The sequence below is a fragment of the Trichosurus vulpecula genome, chromosome 4 (genome assembly GCF_011100635.1).
Source record: "Trichosurus vulpecula isolate mTriVul1 chromosome 4, mTriVul1.pri, whole genome shotgun sequence".
Taxonomy (NCBI): Eukaryota; Metazoa; Chordata; class Mammalia; order Diprotodontia; family Phalangeridae; genus Trichosurus; species Trichosurus vulpecula.
The window spans coordinates 403,068,877-403,083,400 of NC_050576.1; the positions used below are offsets into that span (position 1 = coordinate 403,068,877).

Consider the following 14,524-nt stretch of genomic DNA (forward strand, 5'->3'; position numbering starts at 1 on the left):
TTAAAACTGTGCTTAAAGAATCACTTCACTGTGCATACCCTTTGACTCTAGTGGTATGCATTCCCCCCCCCCAAAAAAGAGTGAATGAAAGAGGGAAAAAATTCATCTTTAAAAAATATGTAGAATTATGCAGAAGTAGAAACAAAGTGGATAGGATGGAATGCTCTTGCCTTATATAAAAAGAGACAAATATGACAGATACGGAGAAATTTGGGAAGACTTGTATGAATTGAGGCAGAAAATTGGCAGGTAGGTGGTCCAATGGATAAGGCACCAGGCCTGAAATCAGAAAGATCTGAGTTAAAATCCAGTCTCAAATATTCACTAGCTGGGTGCCCCTGGGCAAGTGACTTAACCCCTATTTGCATCTGAAAATGGAGAAACATTTGACAAGAAAATGGCAAACCACTCTAGTATTCTTTGCCAAGATTCCATGGGGTCACAAAGAGTTGGACATGACTAAACAATGACTACAAAATAGAACAGAATTGAGAAAATAATTTACACAATGACCACAGTAGTATAATAAAGGAGACTAGCTTGGAAAGATATCAGAATTCTAATCAATGCTGTGACCAATCAAAATATTGATGATGAACATGCTCATCTCCTATTGACTGAGAGGTGATGGACTAGAAATGCAGAGTGAGTCATATTTTCTACCGTGTTACGTATAGATTTGTTTTGCCTGACTATGATCATATGTATAATCAGGAGAGGACTCCTATTTTCAATGGACAGTGGAACAATGAAGAGAGTTAGTGAGTAATGATAGAGATGTTCCTCAAAAGAAGAAAAGAATGGCAGTGAAACTTAAAAAAAAAAGTAGAAAGAAGTTCAGAAAGGAACACAAAGCAGCACAGTCTTATTACCATGTTAAATTTAATATATATTTTTTTAAAAAAAAGCTATGTCTATATTAAAGAAGTTCACAATTTCATCAATAGTCCTTTGTTGTCAGTATATTGAGATGCTCATGTTTGTTGATATTGGCTAAGTTGATAATAAAAAGAAATTTAATGAAAATGTCAACTAATATGACTTTTTAGGTCTTTTCCTACTCTAAATTTATGATCCTATGAACTTTTGAGGAAGTACATTCTCCTTTTGGATAACTATAAATATTCAGCAGGTTTTTCCCTTATGTCAAACTAACATTAAAATTTCCAGGCTTTGTTTCTGATTTTGGCCTCTAGAGCCATGCAGAGTAAGTGTATTTCTCTTCCATGTAAGAGCTCTTTAAGTACTCGAAGATGGCTATCGTTATCTGTCTAAGTTGTCTCTTCTCTGGGCTAAATATTCCTAGTTTCTTAGACCAGTACACATATCAAATGCTTTTGAGGTCCCTCAGCGTTCTAGTTCCCATCAGTTGGAGCTCCCTGGTGATTAACCTTCTCCTACTTAGAATCTACAGCGCATCACTAGAAAGAGTTATAAAATCAAATTGATTTCACTCACTCTAAATTCATAGTATGAAATCTCTCCTGGATTTCAGTTATTGTTTGACAATTCTTCTGCACTGTTATATTGGAACCCTCTTTAATTCCTCACAGCAACAGTTTAGATCTTTTTCCTGATTTTTGAAATCCACAACCACATCACAACTCCAATACTTACAGCAGATGATTTAGTCTCCCCTTTCATTGAGAAAATTGAGGTTATCCAGCATAATAAGTTCCCTCAGCTCCCTTCCTTCATTCCTCAGAAGTTTTCTGTGTCATTATCTATTCTCTCCTCTTTCTGTCTGGTCAAACATCCCTATATTTCATTGAGGCCAATCATTCTGACTGGACCCTTGAGACTGATATCTTCTTTCTAACTTGAGCAGACATCACGTTTCCCTTATGCATTACCAATTTAATCTCTCTACTGACTTCTTCACATATGCCTAGAAACATGATCAAAATCTCCAAGTCCCTCTCTCCTGCCTCCCACAAAACCCTTCCCTTGACTTTTTAAACAAAGAAACAGCAAACCCATCTCCTTCCTCTTCACTACAAACTTCTTCAAAAATTATCTTCTTTTGATGTCTTCACTTCCTCTCCACCCACTCTTTCAAGAAGTTTTTGCAGTCTGATTTCCCCTGCTGCTAATCTACTGAAACTGCTCTAATGTCACTGATGACATGTTAATCACTAAAAACAATACTTTTTTTTGAGTTATCATCATTGAGGTACCAACTACATTTGATTCTGGTAACCACTCCCTTGTACTGGATACTCTTTTCTCCATTGATTACTCTATTTTCATTTTTATAAAACATTAGTTTTCCCCAACCAAAACCATATGTAAAAGAAATAGACATTAACAAAATGGAAGAAAATCCAAGTGCTGGAGCCCTGAATTTGATGCCAAAATACCATGGTTTGAAGGCCTCTTCTGCTACCTAGTATATGTAGGACCCAGGATTAGCCAATCAACCCCTTTGAATCTCCGTTTCCTCATCTATATTTCACTACTAAGTGGCACTACTGGCCATTTTCTTAGTCCTCTTCAACAATATGAAGCAGGTTCACCAAATGATAACTGGTCATACAGTGTAGTATAAAATACAGGCAGTTTTATAAGGAAGAAATTGAAGCTATCAATAGCCCTAAGAAAAAATACTCCAAAACACTAATAATTAGAAAATAATTTGCAATTAAAGCAATCTGAGGTGGGCAACCTTACACCCATTAGATTGTTAAAGTTGACCCCCCAAAAAAAGAAATTGTAAATGCTGGAGGGACTCAACATTAATGCATTGTTGGTAGAGCTGTGGATTTTCCTATTTTGGCAAGTAATTTGAAACTATGCCTGAAAAAGTCACTAAATTGTGCATACTCCTTGACCCAGAAAAAAAACTACAAAATTGATAATAGCATCAAAGAAATCAAGGAAGGAATAAAAGATACATATGTACAAAAATATTTATAGCAAATCTTTTCATACTAACAAAGAACTGGAAATTAAGGGGCTGCCTATCATTTGGGATGGATATAATAGAATGCTATTGTGCCATGTGAAATTATGAAACGAGTGGTTTCAACAAAACCAGAGAAATGTGTATGAAGTGATGTAGGGAAAAGCGAGCAAAACTAGGAAAACAGTTTAGACAATAACCACAACATTATACAAACAATTTTGAAAGTATTAAAAATTCCATTCAACGCAATTACCAGATATTTCAGGGGACCTGAGAAGAAGCATGCTACCTGACACAAAGAGTGTAGGAACTTGAGGTACAGAATGAAACAAATTTTTTTTAGCTTGGCTGACAAGAAGTCTTAAACAGGGTTGGGGGTGGATACGAAGGAAAGAACATAAACTTTTGGCAATTAAAAAGAAAATTGATTTAAAAAATACAATTAAGAACAGATCAGCCTACATTCATTGTATTGGTTATGCTCCACCCAACACCAGTGATTGCTCTAGGAAAATACCAAGCTCTTTAAGTTTCTCTTCAAGCTTTCTACCTCTGTTCCCTAGCTCCACCTCTTTATAGGTGATAGCCCTTCTCTTATTTATCCATGTATTATCTAATGAGATGGTTATGGTTCCTCCCCTCACCCAGTGAGAAAAAATTCCAAATATTTTCTTTTGTGCTATATTTTCATTTAGTCACACTAACCTAACTTAATAGAGCACATAAACACAATTTGACATACTGAGTTTTCTTTTTTATTCATACCCAAAAAAGAAAAAGAAATAAAATCAAGTATACTAAAGCAACTACCATCTAGTTTGCATGTTCTTAGCTTCTTCCAGACCCTTGAAACTTCAACTAACTATAGCCTTTAACTAGTTTATTTGTTGTGGTGGTTGTTGTTTAGTCATTTGGTTATGTCTGACTATTCAAGAGCCCATGGACCACAGTTTGCCAGGCCTGGGCTCTATCCACTACACCACCTAGCTGCCCTATTTAACTAGTTTATAGACATAGCCAAATCCAGGAGCTCCAGGAGCACACTTTAAATATTTGCACTCATACCCCATTCCTCACCTCTTGTTCCCCCTCTAAATTGTAAACATTCCCAACTCTTGTTTACTGTTATTCCTCGCCTCCAGTGAGGTCAGCGTCCAGTCCTTTGTGAAATTTTCAGTCTGAGGCATCTTAGTCTCTTCAAAAGCAGCCATGGGTAATCTAGATTTGGAAGCTAATTCCTTCCCTTGCTGATCAGGTCTGCTAGTCAGTTGTCCACCTAGGCCATCCTCCCAACTTTCATGACTCACAAACCCCAAGGCCTAGCACCACTCTCAAAGCATCATCATAGAAATGGGGTTACAAGGTCAGAAGCGGGCTGTCTCCATACAGATGCTATCTTGTCTTTACAATGCTGTCGCTCAGAGCTATTTCTCAAATTCTCACCAGAGGATTGGTTTGCTTAGAGTGTAGCTGATACCTCAGATTCAAAAGCACACTCTGCATCTGCATACATAACATTATAGGGCATGACCCTTCACCATGAACTCACCTTTAAGGGTTAGCCAGGAAGCAGAATTAATTCAAAGCAAACGCATTTACTAAGATAATATACAACAATAGTGGCTGTAACCTCCCCCACCCCCACACCCAGGCCACACTCTCTCACAAATACACATAGAATCAGTGGGAATAGTGGACAAAAGCTTAGAAGACAATGCTTGTGAGGCACACACATAGGGAGCACATGTGGCCAAGGCAATTCAGGTCTCCATAACTGCAAGGTTCAGAGGGCTTCAAATTTCTGTCAATGTCCTGGCCCAGAATTCCTCTTAGCCTGGAAAATGTCCATGACAGGACACTCCTGCAAGGGGAGGCTTGTTCCTTACAAGCAACTAGAGACCTTATGGCCTTCACTTTCAGGCTTCCATGCAGTCTTTGTCTAGAGTACTGCTCTGTTCTCTCACGAAAGGCAGGAGAGATGCCTCTCTGTCTCCCTCTGGAGGTTGGCTTTGAGGTCTGCCATACTTTAGGAAAGAGGCAGGAAAGTAGTTACCTTGTCAAGCTGAGCCTTTTAAACTTTGCTTTTCCATAGTTTTTCTTTCTTTCTCTCTCTTTTCCTTTCCTTCCTTCTTCCTTCCTTTCTTCCTTCCTTCTCTCTCTCTCTCTCTCTCTCTCTCTCTCTCTCTCTCTCTCTCTCTCTTGCAAATAATATAATGCTGCACAGAAAAGATAGGGATTGGAGCCCAATGGAAAACTCATGGGGAGCCCACAATGGGAGAAAAAGACTTTTCCAACAAGGAGCTATGAATAACCCTTTTGCCACATGTGGTCTCTAAGCACTAAATAGCACTTTTGCCTGGACTCTGTTTGTACTATTGGTACAGTATGCTTCCAGCTCTTATGGGGAATATTCTGTATCAAAGATTGTCAACATGCCACCCTGGGAAATAGTCCTAATGAAAATTCCTTATACTGGCTAATTGGTGTTTTCTCTGGCTGTCCCCAATGCCTGTAACAATCTTTGTCCTCAGCTCCAACTACCGATCTCTTTGGCTTCCTTTAATTCCCACCTAAAATCCCACATTCTACAGGAAACCTTCCTCAACTCTTAATTCTAATACCTCCCCTCTGTTAACTATTTCCTTCTTATCCCATATATAGCTTGCTTTGTATATATTTGTTTATATATTGTCTCTCTCATTAGATTGCAAACTCCTTGAGGGCAGGAATTCTTTTGCCTCTTTTTGTATCACCAGCACTTAACAGAGTGCCTGGCATATAGAAGGTGCTTGATAAATGTTTATGGATTATTGATTCACTGATATCCATTGGACAATCAACTACTGGTGGAGGCTCCTAAGCTACAGTACTAGAGAAACCACAAGCTCTCAGGACTACCGCAAGACTCACAGGTGGAAAAGTAATCAAACATCCTCTGGGAATATAACGTAACTGGGAGAATAAGAGTGAGGACAGTAATCCAGAGCATAAGCTTGACCAGAAAGATGCTAGTCTATAATTCTGATACTAATATTTCTTTCATAAACTACTGGCAGTTGTTCACTACGAGTATGTTACACTGCAATTTATCTAAAGGAAATTTATAAGGACTAAAATTATAAAGGACTAATTATAGATGATGCTTTAAAGTTCATAAAGCATTTTACCTATGTGATCTTATTTAAACCTCACAACAAGTCTTTGAAATAGGAAATAGTTGTTATTATTATCCCTATGTTGCTTAAGGGGGAACTGAGGCTCAGTGAGGTTTGTTGACTTGCCAAGGCTAATAATAAATAAGTTCTAATGACAGACTTTGAGCTTAGGGCTTCTCAGCTCTGAGCTGAACCCCCTCTTGGAGACTGCCACTCTGGCAGTGGAAATAAAGGTCATCATTTGTAGGATTACTGTCACCAATTCTCTCAATAGCAAATAAAAATAGGAAAATTTAGCAAAATAGCAAAAAAAATAGCAAATTAAAATTATTTGCAACCATCAGTTTCATGGTGGTATTTTATGGTGCCTCCACAAAGTGTCATTAAACAAAATAAATGCTAAATTATTTTATAAAATTCACTAATAATATTGCCAGAGGATAGCTTCTATCGTTTGGTACACCAATTACATATGTGTCCTACCTTAACAATAAATATCTTTCAGAAAGATAAGCATACAAACTTGATTAAATTATGGAAAGATTCTTTACTTCACAAAAGAGTTTTCTCTAGGGCTCCTTTAAAAGGTCATGTACTTATATAAAACATGTATGTGCATGTATCAATCATCAGAAATCCATACACATGGGAGCTAAATGATTTTCAGTTGAATCAATGAAGATGTTGGTATATATAGAAGATAAATTCATATTTATATAAATTTTATACAAATACATTTAATATATTTATATATAATTTATTTATATATTCATATTTTTTTATTTTGATGAAAAGTTTCAGTGTTCCATACCTCCTCAGTTTCAAGCACAACCCATCTATCTCATAGACCCCATGTTGCAGGTCCAGTCTTTAAAGCACAGATAGTTTTTTAAAATAATTTTTTAATGGGTCATTAATTACTTGACCCTCAACTCCAGTAGTCCTCCATTGCTACATGCTGTCCTATAAATGACAAAGGTGTCTTGAAGGCTCCAATAGTATTCTGGAAGGACCTACCTGGCTAGAAAGATGTCAAGAATGGATCTGTTGACATACTTTACATTTGTTATCTAATGACTACCCCAGCTAAATCTCTAGAATTCATCTCCAGATTGGCTACAATTCTCCATTAATAAATTGAGGAGAGAATCTTAATCTGCCTCATTGGAGTAATGAAGAAACTACTACACAGGGACTGAATAGATATCAGAAAAACAAAGTTTTAGTGGCTGTTACCAAGTCAAGAACAGTAAGAGATAATGATAAACCATCTGTGAAAAAATTGAATTCAACTTGCCAAAAAAAATTCCAATCTTTTTATAATAATTTTACTGTAGAAAGGCAGCTAGGTGCAGTGGACAGAACACTGTACTTGCATCCAGGAAGACCTGAATTAAAATTGTGCTTTTGACATTTGCTAGCTATATGATCCTGGACAAGTCACTTAATCTCTGTTTGCCTCAGTCTCCTCATATGTAAGTGGGGATAATCACAAGACCATGTGAGGATCAAATGAGATTAGACATGTAAAATGTTTTGCCAACTTTAATGGAAAAATGCCAGCTATCTTAAAGCAAAGTATATCTTTTCCAAGTAAAGACAAATTAAGATGATGTAAAGAAAAGTTTAAGAATAGACTGATCAAAGGATAACTTTTATGATTATAGGATCATAGATTTGTAGTTGGGAGAGACTTTTAGAAGTCATCTAGTTCAGCTCCTTATTTGTTGAGAACAAAACCAACTGCTCAGTCAACAAGCATTTATTAAACAAGCACTCTGTGCCAGGTATCATGGTAGGTGTTGGGAATACAAAGACAAGGGTAAGAGAGGTTAAATGTCTTACCTTCGTTCAGACAGCTGCTACGTGGTAGAATCCAAATGCTTCAGAAACCTAAGAAAGCAATTTTGAAATATGCACCCTGATGTAGGGCTTGTGATAACACAGATATGTCTGTTATTATGCATTTGGGAGGACACTAAACAGACTCTGCCAAATTTCAAAGATGTTAGGCATAAAGGCTCCTCCCAAATATCTGTGAAATTTCCCCATCTGAGGAAAGGTCTTTTTGCTTTTTCAGCTTGCGTGTTGATGTTTCTGAGGCTTCTGTTGACCCTATATCTGGAGCCTGGCTTTTTCTGTCTGGACTACTGAAGGGATTAATGCTCTTCATCCAATCATCAGGATATTCTCTACACCTACACAGTTACGAATGCAGCTAGGTGGCACAGTGAATAAAGTGCTGGGCCTGGAGTCAGGAAGACTCATCTCCCTCGGTTCAAATCTGACCTCAGAAATTGGCTGTGTGACCCTGGGCAAGTTACTTAACCCTGTTTGCCTCAGTTTTCTCATCCATAAAATGAGCTGAAGAAGGAAATGGCAAATCACTCCAGTATCTTTGCCAAGACAACCCCAAAGGGAGTGATGAAGAGTTGGACATGGATGAACAACAATAACAATGCTATAGTCATGTTCCTTCTTTGCCTTTCACTTCCTAGCTACTCCTCATTACCCACTTAGTCTTTTCCTCAGCTTCTTGGACTATAACAATCCCATTCTGCTCCTCAATCCCTTCTAGCTCTCATTACTTTTCTACCATGTGGATAAATTCCATTCTAGGATTTTTTAATAACTTTGATAGAAGGATAGATAGGATTTTTAACAACCTTGAACTTCAGTGAAAATTCCACTACACATACTTCAGTTGCTTTAGAAACGCAACCTGATGTGGTAGATAGAAAGCCAGACAAAGTCAAGACCTGACTTTGATCTTTTCTCTGACACAGCCAATGTGACATTGGGTAGATGACTTAACTCCTCGGTGATAACAGGCAAATTTAAGACTATGTTAGATAAAAATTGCCAGTCTGCATTAGTGGAGGAAGTTTCCATGCTGGGACCAAACAATAAACAAGTAAATTCAAACTTAATATGCATACAGTCCTAGATACATATTGAGCTAAGTGGATCTCTCTGGAGTTCCTCATCAATGAAAGACTTTGAAGCTATTCTCCATTCAAATATCTGGGTGGTTTTTTATCTGTAAAATGGTGCCAATATTACTACCACCGCACTCATATTTTTCATAAGCATAATAGATGTTTTTTTGCACTGGACTGATGACTTCATCAGAGCAGTTAGCTCTTGGTAAGAGATTCCCTCACCCATGAAAATCACCTTGTTCTGTAAACTGTTCTACAATTTATAATCTTAAAGTTGCCTGGGGCACTGAAAATTTAATGACCCTCCCAAGATCACACAAGTAACAGAGATTGAACCCAGATCTTCGGGTGGCCTGAGACCAACTCTCTATACCCTAGGCCACCATTGCCTCCAATATAACATAGATTGCAAATATTGTTTCTCTATCTGCAAGAGATGTTTCATTTTATAACTATATTCCATTCAGGTCTGAAAAAAGTAAATAAATTCTGAGGAATTATGCTACCTCAAAGCACTTACCATTAGCCAAAGTGATCACTTTCTTTCTTCTCTCTCCTCCTTGCAGCAAAACTTAATTGTTCTGAAATGCAGTTTCTCTAAGTCAAGTAACATCCACCCTTATATTCACTAATGCTAAGATTTTTCTTATCAGTTGAGACACAAGATTTCTCTTACCGATAAGCTCAAGCTTTAGCATCATCAGCACCCACATTGCCCCTGTCTTTGAGAGATTGTTCATGAAAATGCATTTTCTACTTTAAAGAACTCTCTGTACAATAAGATCTCTAGAAGTGTTATCAAAGTTCACTTCAAATATAATCTTTACTGTAACCACACTTACCAATAACCATTTGGATTAGGAGCAGTGAGGGCGAAAGGAGAGGAAAAGAGATAACTTCTCAGATTTGATCTGGGGCCATTACCTAGCAATTCAGGTTACACTAAATTCAGTTCACATCTATAGAAAAATTGCTATCCCCCAGGACTATCATTGGAAATGTGAATTGTTATTACACCATGGAATTAGAATAGGTTGCAAATGGGATTTCAGATAAGCAAGATTTGGCATCTCTTTATTTTTATAAAATCAATCAATAAGTATTTATTAGGTGCTTACTAAATGCCAGGGAGTGCCTAGGCATAAGCACAAGGAATGAAACAACATCTATATGTGAGGAGCTTCTAGTCTAATGTAATTCCAATTCAATCTAGAGGCAGCTGGGTAACACAATAGACTGGGCACTTGGCCTGGGGTTAGGGAGACCTGAATTCAGATCCAGTCTCAGACACTAACTGTGTGACTCTCAGGTAAGTCACTTAATTTATGTGTGCCTCACTTTCGTCATCTGTTAAATGGACATAGTAAATAGAACCTACCCATCAGGGTTGTTGTGAGCATCGAATACAATAATATTTGCTAAGTACTTAACACAGTAACTGGCACATTGTAGGTGTTTAATGATTGCTTTTCCCCTTTCCCTTCACCTAAAGAAAGAGATGACAAGTGCAAATGGATGGATAGATAGAATAAATGTAAAGTTAGTTACACAAATATATGCAAAGTAGTTAAATGCAAGGTAGGTTGGGAGGAAGAGCGGTAGCAATTGGAAATATGAGGAAAGGTTTCATGCAGCTCATCTTAAAGGAGAAAAAGAAACTCTAAAGAAAGAAATTGAGTTATTTAATGTGAACCCCTGCCTCACATACAAATTCCTTTGATGACATCTCTGTCCAGGGATCATCAAGCTTCTACCTGAATGCTTTAAGTGATAGTCAACTCATGACCTCATGAGATAGCTTTTTTTAGAAAGCTCTAATTGATAGTTCTTTGTTCCATTGAGCCAAGGTCTGCCTCCCTGTAATTTCCACACATTGGTCCTAATTTTATCCTTTGGGCTACATAGAACAATTATAATCCCTTTTCCAGATGATAGCCCTCCAAATATTTACAAATAGCTATCATGCCTCTCCAAATTTCTTTTTTTTTCTATTTTAGGCTAAACATTCACAGTGTTTTCGATCTTTCTTCATAGGACATGGTTTTGAGACACCGCCACCCCTAGCATCCAAATCATCCTCTTTTGGATGCCCAGTATGTCAATGACCTTCTTGCAGTGTGGTGCCTGGAACTGAACTTGTTATTCCAGAAGCCATCTGAGCAGTACCAGGCATTTACCCTTGTTCTAGTCGCTAGACTCACAAAATCACAGATTCATAGAGGAAATGCCTGTAGTGGGATTTCAGGGACCTTGAGACCATGTAGGCCAATGGACTCATTATAAAGATGAGGAAATTGATTACTGACATACCATACTGTAACATAATCTTATTAACATGCTGGAGATAGTGTTATGTTTTCTGGTAGTCACATCATATCTTACTTCATATTGAGTTTTTAGCCAACTAAACCCACTGGTGTTCTGTTTTTGTTTTTGTTTTCATAGGAACTACTATTAAGCCACATTTCCCATATCCTTAATTTAAGTGCCAATTTTTGAAATCTAATGGCAAGACTTTATATTTCTCTCCCTTGAGTTTAATCTAATAAGATGCACCCCACTGTTTCAACCTGGTGACATATTTTTGGGTGGTGGTTTTCTCATCTAGTATATTGGTTGTGTCTCCTAGTCTCCTCCCTTCCTCAGATCTGATAAGTATATCACTTATATATTCATTGAAATCAATTGTTAAAATATATATGTATCAAATATAATGAGGCCTATGAGGGAGTCCTGAAGCAGGTCAGTTAGGATTCAATAGTCTTCCTTCAGGCTCACCTCTATCATTCAGCCAATTTGAGGGGAAGCAGTGAGGTACAGTATAAAGAATACTGGTCTTACAGTCAGAAGATATGATCTTGACTCAATTCTAGTACTTATTAGCCATGGGGACTTGGACAAGTGACTTAATCTCTCTGAGTCTTAGTGTCCTCATCTATGAAATGGAAATAATGACATTTGCCCCTCCCCACAAGACAGGATTTTTGCAAAGAAAGTGCTTTTTAGATCTTATAATGAAAGGGCCAAGTCAAGAAGATAGAGTAAAGGGAGCATTCTAACTGAAATGTCTCAGCATTCTCCTCTAAACAATTTTAAAGTAATGCATCAAATCTAATGCTAAAGCAGCATGACTAACAAAAGGTTGGGGTGAGACATTTTACAACTTAAGAGAACAAGAGATTTGTGCCAGTGGAGTGGAGGCTAGCTGGGAGTGCAGTGCTGGGGCAACCCCAGCTGTGGGCCTTGGAGGTGGAGGCAGCAATGGTACTAGGACCTCTCACCAGCCATAGATGCTAAGAGGATTAAACATGTGATCAGAAAGAGATTCTGGGGACCCTTGTGCTAGCACTAGGTGGCAAAATCAGGTACCATTTGGCAATCCCATTGCCCATTACCCAGTTTTGGGTTACAGTTCTAGGGCAGAGAGGAGTGCTTGTAGTCACAAGAGACCAAGAACCCTACCGGTGTGTGGGTCATAGTTCCAGAGAGGAAAGGAGTTGTGATCACGAGAGAGCAGGACCCCTACCTGGGTAAGGATAGCAGTGACCCTACCTCTCCATGGATCACATCACCTCAAAAGTATCAAAAGCTTATAGACCTCCAGAAGTAGCTGTGAAAACAGCAAGGCAAAAAAGTCTGAAACTCAGGACAGTGATGCCAACACTCACCCCAGGATTAAGCAGGGCCCAACTCTAACATAAAGACCAAAGTCAAAAAATAAGTTAGAAAAATTAGCAAACAACAAGAAAAGAACCTGACCATAAAATGCTACTATGGTGAAGGAAGCTCAGGGCACAAACTCAGAAGGTGACAATAACATGAAAATATTGACAAGAAAAGCCTCAAAGAAAAATGCAAACACAAGCCCAAGAATTCCTAGAAGATATTTTTTTTTGAAAAAGAGATTTAAAAAGAGCAAAAAAATTTAAAAATCAAAGAAGAGTGGAAAAGGAAAATTGGGTAAAGAAATGAGAGCAATACAAGAAAATTATGAAAAGAAAATTAACAACTTTGTAAAAGAGGCAATAAGAAGGCAAAGTGGAAAGAAGGGCCAGTGATTATTCAGTTTTAGCTGGAATATAGAAATAGCTCAAGGGAAATGGTAAGAGACAAGACTAGAAAAGTAGGTTGGAGGCAGTTTACGCAGGGCCTTAAGCCACTGAAGGTACATAGAAGCTGGGTATCAGAAAAGATTAAAGGTTTGTTTTTGTTTAGTATGTATGTGTGTGTATTTTGCATGAGGCAGCAATTCATTTCGAGACCAGAAGAGAAAAATATAATTCTGCCAAATTCAGGATCACACATTTCCTCAGATATTAAAAATGTCACCATACCAAATTTATATTCTTGAAAGTTAGAGATCCTTAAAGACAATGCTTAACTCACAAGCCTAAGTGTACTAAAAATCATGTGTCACATTACTTTGCACAAGTATGCCTTCTCTGCTGGAATCCTAGCCAACTTTCTGAAACATTTTTGGTTAAAGTTTGAGTTTGAGGGTAGAAGACTGAGGAAAGTTCAGAGGAGATGAATGAAGGAAAGTACAAATTAATGCTTCCTTGGTGACTGTCTTCAAGGAAGTACGATTAGGTCATTGATTTAGAATTGTTTTTGCTATGAGGACTTTTTTGGGGGGGTGTTGTGCTCCAATGTGGTAACTGTTTACAAACTTGGTTTCTTTGTTGGGGTGCCTAACTATCTCTGAATTAGCATTGAAAAGGGAATTTAAAATGTTCATATTAATTGATATGTTATGTGTAATGAATATACTAATAATTTAGTTTTCTCAAGAGCTACCTCTCTGGCTCAGGAGTCAGAACTCACAATGCAGATTAAACTGATTAATCAAAACTGACAATGCTCACAGTCACTAGACTTTAAGTGAAGCTAATCAAAGGTTTTAGAACCTGTTCCCATCACAGAACTCTGGCTCTGTACTCTAGGGGAGGTGGTCACGACCCCCAAAGACTTGACTCCAGAATTGTTGTATTGCGGGACTTGTGGGTTTCTTGTAGGAAACCACTAAATGATTGCAATCCACCTGCCCTACTCCTTGACCACTTGTGATTTAAGTATATAACCTGTGCTTTACTTCAGGTCTGAGAACATTCCTCACTGCAAAACTGATTAATTAAATTATTTGGTTACTCCTGTCTCTAGGCCTGCTTTGTGAAGCTCTGAGCATTCTCAGATTAGAGACTCACTCAGGAAAAATCCTGTGAACATTAATTGGTGTCAGAAGTTTTTAAGGGATGGATGTAGGGTGAAGCCTTGAGCTCTCAAGCATGGGGAGAAGGGACAGGGGAAACTGGATTTTTTTCCCAGAGTCCCGTCTCACTTGACTGACAAGTTCAATGCTCCCAACTCTTGCTCTTCAATTACAGGCCCAGCCTCTGACCAAGCCCAGCTTTTCATTGTGAGCAATGCTCCAAGGCCCCTTTTCTTGATCTGGAACACTTTGGTAAGGCCTGTATTTTTGTTTTGTTTTGTTTTGGTTTTTGGCACATGGATTTGGCTTTGTG

General features: G+C 37.9%; 1 protein-coding gene across 2 annotated transcripts in view; it reads right to left on the bottom strand.

Annotated features, from left to right (window-relative positions):
• Positions 1-8,003, bottom strand: part of IL1RL1 (interleukin 1 receptor like 1) — a 53,225-nt gene extending 45,222 nt beyond the window's left edge. For both annotated transcript variants that reach the window (XM_036758275.1, XM_036758274.1), the window contains exon 1: positions 7,906-8,003. The gene's annotated coding sequence lies outside the window, so the exon portion shown is untranslated. The remainder of the gene's footprint in view (positions 1-7,905) is intronic.
• Between the last annotated feature and the right edge of the window lie 6,521 nt (positions 8,004-14,524).